Genomic DNA, 7,479 nt, shown 5'->3' with positions numbered 1-7,479 from the left:
AAGTACCCTTGCGAAACGTCCTTTGCCTCAGCTCAGCTTGCTTAAATTGTTGCTTGTTGCAAAATATTTGATACCAGCTAACAGTTTGCTGAAAAGCAAACAACACCAGAAAAGTTAAGACATAACCGATGACCTAAATAGCGGTACCATACTTCAGCTAAACGGTATAGTATTGTTAACCTTCGGTATAATACTCATATCGCATTCTGGAAAATATAGCATAGCTATTGTTAGAATTGTCATATATATAGGTAGGACAAACAGTTCCATTCCCCAGTCAATGCGCTCAGAAGTCGTAGGCACCTATGAATACTATTTACTTTGTGATTTCTTGCGCGACAGGATAACTTTAAAAGCAATCAAGGTAAGTACCTTAAATTACCTGTCTAGTAACACGTTGCAGGCAGCATACATTTCAAAGTTTTTTTTATAGTATTAGAGTGGACCGTTTTTGGCGGCTTGCATGAAGTTTATGGGGGTGGTTGGGTGATGCACAATAGCATGGTACCCCTCGAAATTTTGTTTAGTTCTTTGCCATTTAATATGTCTTCGCAAGATAAGTCTACATAGTTGCAACAACATTGATCATTTTATCTGTCTTATTTTATTCTTTCGAAGGCGTATAAATTTCCCAGTTGATTAAGAAATATATGATCCCACTGGAGCTTGTACATGGCAAAGAATCAAACGTTAGAGAAGGATACAAAATCAAAACTACAGGTGGCCGCTAAGCACTTAAAGTGAAAATTGTTATGTATATTTAATTATATCTGATTTAATATATTTTTTTCTTCAGTTTAATTGTTTGTCAGTTTTAATTTTTTTATTACATGCTATTGTAATGTGAATTTATTCTCTAGAGATGATACTTTTTTCAGAAAATAATTTGACCTTGACTGTTAGTTTTATAAATACCAGGTTTTGATCTAAATTCTGACCTTGTTTCAAAATTAGTAGCAACTGCGTAAACAAGTTCTATTTTTATTTTAAAATGATTGGTAGTTGTCGAGGTCATGATGGGACTTCGTGTTTAAGATGTAAACAATTTTTTTAATTTCTTATTTCTTAGAATAAAATGATTGGTTTTCGTCAGGGTCACACTGGGTGTAAGTGACCTTTAACAAGTACTTTATTTCTATAAGCCTCGAGAAGATGATCACGTCACCCCTTGTTTACGTTTTAGGAGACCATATAGCCTATGGTTTTGAGAATTATTCTCAGTAGAATTTGGGCTGTTACACTGGAAGTTGTATGTTGTGCTGTTCGGAGTTATTTCAAATTACATGGATTCAAAAGGATTAATTCTTTTTTTCCTGGAAAGTACATGTGCTCATGTGCGATTCTTAATCGAAGACAGTTTTTATAAGAAATTTATATTGATTTCCAAAACCGGAGTGATAATTCTTGTTTCTACAAGAAAATATAGACTTCGAAACTACAGGTTACAGCATACGTCATCGTCTTCCATCTTGGATTCTTCATCGGGATTCGAACTTGAAATCATTAGGACATTTTGTTATTAGGACTACTAAAATTTTATTCTTTGATTATTCTTTGATTATTTTGGATTCGATTCTATAAAACCGTAAGTTCTTTTTTTTTCTCTTCATTTTTACAGATTTTTCCAGGGAAATAAATTATTGTATTTTTTCAAAGCTTGTTGTTTTCACTCTTTCTTGTGTTACTGTTTATTCGAGCCTAAACACGTGACATAAGAAAATCTCCTTGACTTTAGATAATGCAGCTCTTTGATTGAAATGAATGACTCAAATGATCCATAACGATAATTCTTTATCATAATAAAACAAACTGGATTTCGTAGTTAAGATTTTTGTTCGTCACGCTTGTGAACTAAAGCTATGAAATGAGGCATATTTCTAACTTTTATTCACGGAATAACATTTGATATTTGAACTCTCAATGCCAGTGTCATGACTGCAGAAATAACTACCGATTTGATTTGAAGCGTAGTATAACCTTACAATCGGGAACATGCTTTAAAATCATCATGAACGCCTTTCATTTCAAACTGCAAGGCCATCTCACGGTAATTAATTACAGAGGAAACACATTTACATTCTTATATACCTAATTACGAAATTAAAAGACAACATTTAAAGTGCTCTATATTCAGTAAAAGAATACAAGTAAGGAACATGTTTAAAGCGCATGATATTTCAAGTCATATGAAATTTCCTGAAAACTATATGTAATTATTATTAAATTATAAGAGTGAACTTAATTCAAAAAAATTTAATTAATGAATGTTCAAATATTACATTATTTTCTTTGGTCCATTTCTGTAACAAATAGCTATGTGATTAAAGCTTTCAAGAATTACAATCGTAACGGAATAATCAGTGCATCTGGCATTTTCTTTTTAAATCTTTCTGCTGAATGTAAACTTTAAAAGAAATCAAGGACAGTAGTACATCCATACAATTTTGTAACAGACTCTCTCATCTCTTCCGTAAAGATGACATCAAGTACATGCATAGACCTAGCAGCACAACCCCACCCTTGCATCAAATAAAAAAATAAAGGAAAACCTTGATAAAATGTTGTCTTTTAATGTATGTGGCCAGTTCTCATGACATAAGGGTTCTAACTCTTCCATTTTAAGTCACATTTTACTTCCGCTTACTGGGTCAACGTCGTGATAGCAAGAGTGAGCATCATCGCCATCATCATTTTGTGAAACTCACTTAATGTTTTCCTTCTCACCGACATGGTAGCTCATCAAGACATGAACCAATAACCTCCGAGTGTGTCAAAGTCGCGATTTTATAAAGCAAAACGGTTTTCGCCTTTGATGTCCAAATCCACTTATTCGCAAAATACATCATTTTGGTTTGCACACGCCAAAACAAGAGCATGTGTCTTAAATAACATTATTATATTTTAACCTTATGAGAAGAATAAAATAAAACACCATAATTAACATAACTTGTTCAAGTATTTTTACATTAGTCGCTTTGTTCACTACTAACCATTAAAAAATTAAGTTTCCGTGCATACTAACGTTGAGATGCTTATTGAATACGGAGATTCGCATGTGTAGCTCACACACACACACACACACAAACACATATTCCAACTTACAATACAACTAACAGAGTATATTTTGGAGTTTCATTCTGATATGTTTATATTCTTCTGTGACTTTCATATAACAGCTCTCTTCATTAAGATTATGCCTGCTTTAACAGCCTACGACACTGGAAACTTCGATATTTTATTATCGTCATTTGATAGTCTTTCGCGTTTTCCACAGTTGTTAGCCAATAGATTTTTCTGAAGCTAAACAAGAAATTGTGTTTCTTTAGTAAAGATTGTTAACCTTGTAAGCGAATCAATAATTCTTCCTTTGCAGGGGTTTAAGTAATCGTGCGTTCTGAATCGTTCACTCGTACCTAGAACCAGAACAAAAAAAAGTATACATGCAGAAGGGGCCTTAAACCAATAATGTTGTCATATATGGTGATTATATATTGAAACAAACACGTGCCACATCGTATACTATCTGAAACGCTTTGAAATGTATTCGTTGTGTAGTTACAATCTACTCGAAATGACACGTAGAATTATGTAATGCATTTATTGTTTCATGCAAGAGCAATGTTCCACATGCAGTTTTTACATACATTTGTCTTTCATTTTGTTATGATTCTTTCATTTGGAAGCAAAATGTATTACCATGGACTAATATCAGTGGTCATGAACCTCATCGTTGCCATTTCTGCTGGCTGTTTTTCAAGAAAGTTTGAAGCGATGACAGCTTACGTAAGTTAATATTTGTTTGCTCCAGTGTGAGATAAACATCAAAGTATTTTTACATCATTGTCGCAATTATTTAATTCAACATTTTTCCGAATATTGTGACATAAGTTGTTTATTGTGATATGTGGAAATGGACAATAAAGAAAACTGAACTATAATATGAAAATTACAGCTAGAGCGACATAATTGGCACGTAAGTCACCACTTATTCCATATATTACTTAATTTGAAATATACTTTTAAATCCTCTCTTTTATCTGCATTCATCCAACCCACCTTGGTCTGTGACCAAAAATCGGTATAATACTGCATAACTGCATGTATACAGGTTATTATTTTTACAAATATTATTTAACGTCACTGTTTAAGTTTGTCTTTATATTTGATATCTACCCAAAGAACATTCTTGGAGAGAACCCAAGAAGAAAAAAACTCATGCAAATAGTTATGATACAAATAATTACTTAAACGTGAACTTCCATCCAGCTGATTAGCACAAGTTAACGTAACACCCAGCAGATTAGCACAAGTTAACGTAACACCCAGCAGATTAGATCAAGTCAATATAACAGACACAAATTTTAACAAATGTGACCTATAAACCACTTGTCTCATTTCTCAGATGTGAAAGGCAAAACGGTATGTATTATCCCACATAAAAATTGTTTTGATATGAACAAGTCAAGTAATAAGTTGAAGAATTTCTATGAGGAAGAGCCATGAAAAAACGTTGTTTTCATACACGTCATCTTTTGCGCTCCTCGTCCTGCATTTTTCCTCAAACCAGACAAGAAAACTATCATGCCAAAAATTCCACCCAGCTCTTTAACAGATGGATGAATGTACAAACCGAGCGTATGATATTATCCCGAATGCTTTAAAACACAAAAATAAAACAAACTGCACAAATCATGGTCAAACATTCTACGATGGGCTGTTCATGTAAACTTTTTAGTAATGAATATTTTATATATTGTGGCAATAGACACCCAACGCTTTCTTTTTGTTGCAGTCACGAAGGTTCGGCCGGTAATTTTTCTTTTGTATCATGTTTCTAAGAGATAAATGCGTTTACAAGCTTTGGTGTCATAGTTTTTTTTCTACATAAACTGCTGATGCTGATCGTCCAAAATATTTTTCAAAACTTTACGATTCCCTCTGTGCAACTGTGACAGAAAAAAGCTTCGTTATTTAAGTCTCTCTTTATGAAATGTGGTCCTAAACATATATAATCTTTTGATCTATATAATATATAATACAATTTCCATTTAAGGTCAATCCTAAAATTTACAGTTTTCGCCAATTTAATTTTCCTCCCGAATTGTTTACTTTTTGGCTGTAAATGCTCGCAAAAGAAAGGTAATTAAATTGAAGTTAGGCTTTATAATGTAAAAAATTAAAATTTACTCGATATGCGATTTCATAAATTCACAGTAGATTCATAATCTTGTTTTGTTTCTTTCTTTGTTTCTGACTGAACCTATCAACTAATTAAATGTTTCATCTGTTATTCATTTCCAGATGGACGATATCATAAAAGTCATCGATGCAGTGCGTGTTGCTATACAGGGTCCAAACGATTCAGCGTTAATCCATCTGGTGATTGCCATTCTGCATTTATATTTGTCTATATGGAAAAATTGTGTTGTGTCTTGTTGTATTGAAGTTATTGCATGCATTTGTACTTTGGTAAGACATTCAGGAAGACATATAAATTGGAATCAGATATTAACGTCGATTATAGTATATGGCGCTTGTGTATGTTGCCATTTGTTTGTGAATTAATTACTAAAATTGAAAGTAAATAACAGCCAAGAGTATTTCAGATGACATCGAACATGATATATTTAATAGGAAATGAGTAAATAAGTTACCATTAGAAACTCAATAGATCAATTATTGATCGACATGGCAATGGTATGCCAATATAAACCTTAAAGTATAGAAAATTTAGACTTATTTTCTTGTGCTGTGAATAAATAAGACAAATGCAAGAATAACGTTACATTGTATTTAATCAGGATTTTTATATTTCTTATGAAAAACTGAAGGAAATATAAATAAAATAAAGTATCGTTTATAATCTTACTTTTGATATTCTTTGATCCCACCCAACTATGAAACCTTCGCTAGTGAGATGATTCCAGCAGAACATGTTCTGGAAAAGATATGAAGTAAGTATACAATGTTGATGGTCAGTGTTTTCGTGTTGAGGTCTGACAGCTTTGCTTCATTATTATTGACGACAGACCATGAACGTTTGATCTTCGCATTCAAACAGATTGCCTCTCTCTCTCTCTCTCTCTCACACACACACACACACACACACACACACATTCTTGTATTTGGTGGATATCGAGGACATGGGAATGTAAACTCGTACCAAGGACATTTGTTCTGGCTATCTTGGAGCGAAACGAAATACAGTTTCTGGCAGCGAATTGATACCAAATGGCGACGTATCGAGGAGGGTACTGTATGATTAATTCTAAGGAATATAAAATTTAGCAATTTAAACGAGGACGTACACATTTACACAACCAGTCTGTACTATCCATTCAAACTAAGGACACACATATATATTAACCCCAGCATGCAATGTAAATTTATGGACAACTGGGATTCCCATTATCTTGCAGAATTAAAATGAACAGAAATTCTATGAAACCATACATGAACTGTTCCGACTTGAAGGGTTTCTGCACACAAACGCAACTGTGGTTCATTTCTATTTATCCCATGAATGTTTTTACAAGAACCAAAGGATGGATCACATTATGATTAGAGCTTGTCAAGGCAATACATCAGTCATTAATTGCTACTTCAAACAGCAATGTGGTAGGCTTGCGATTCCAAACAGTCCATAAATATCATTAGAACGAAGCACAGGACGGAATTTGTAAATAAGCTAATGTAAATAATACATGTGCTGTAGTAAGTGTTGGTAAGTTATATATATATATATATATATATATATATATAGAGAGAGAGAGAGAGAGAGAGAGAGAGAGAGAGAGAGAGAGAGAGAGATGTTTGGTTAAATTTGACCAAGAATTTACCGCATGATTTTACACTGACGATCTGCACTATGCTTTCAACAAAAAACAATAATAACTTTCAAAAACCATGAGGACTTTGTACAATTGTACATCATGTTCGATGAGGAATCTTTGTACAAATGGATTAACACATACAAAGGATGCACGTAACTGAGTACGCAGACAATAACTGAGAAAAACAAGGAGACTGTGGACACGGGTACATCATGGACAAAGAGAACATGTTTACACATTTAGTCTGAGTTATCAATATAAATTAAAGACACACACCATCAAGAACAAGATGGAGACCGTGAACATTGTTACAAGACGGACAACGAGGACATGTTGTCACATCTAGTCTGAACGACAAAAAAAATTGAATCTAATAACGGACACTATTACTAAAACACGAAGAATATGCACATTGGGACATTATTGGCACTGTCGACATCTTTATCCTTCTATTTTGAACGATTAATACAAACTAAAGACGCACAATAATAGCAAAAACAGACCGGGGAAATTGGTACACGATGGACAACGAGGACATGATTACACATTTAGTTTGAACGATCATTTCAATCTAACGCACAAACTATTACTAAAAAACACAACGAATGCGGACATTGGTACACTGTTGACATGTTTACACATCTAG

At 33.4% G+C, this 7,479-nt stretch overlaps 1 long non-coding RNA gene across 1 annotated transcript; it reads left to right on the top strand.

Moving 5' to 3' along the window:
* Positions 1-266: 266 nt before the first annotated feature.
* Positions 267-5,810, top strand: LOC149804076 (uncharacterized). The gene is made up of 3 exons (XR_016420002.1): positions 267-364; positions 3,684-3,783; positions 5,302-5,810. It is a non-coding gene; the product is annotated as an uncharacterized LOC149804076 (long non-coding RNA).
* The last annotated feature ends 1,669 nt before the right edge of the window (positions 5,811-7,479 follow it).

The sequence above is a fragment of the Sinohyriopsis cumingii genome, chromosome 3 (assembly GCF_028554795.1).
Source record: "Sinohyriopsis cumingii isolate HCF-2022 chromosome 3, ASM2855479v2, whole genome shotgun sequence".
In the NCBI taxonomy this organism is placed as follows: domain Eukaryota; kingdom Metazoa; phylum Mollusca; class Bivalvia; order Unionida; family Unionidae; genus Sinohyriopsis; species Sinohyriopsis cumingii.
The sequence above is the reverse complement of the archived record's forward strand: the minus strand, read 5'-3'. Positions and strand labels throughout refer to the sequence as shown.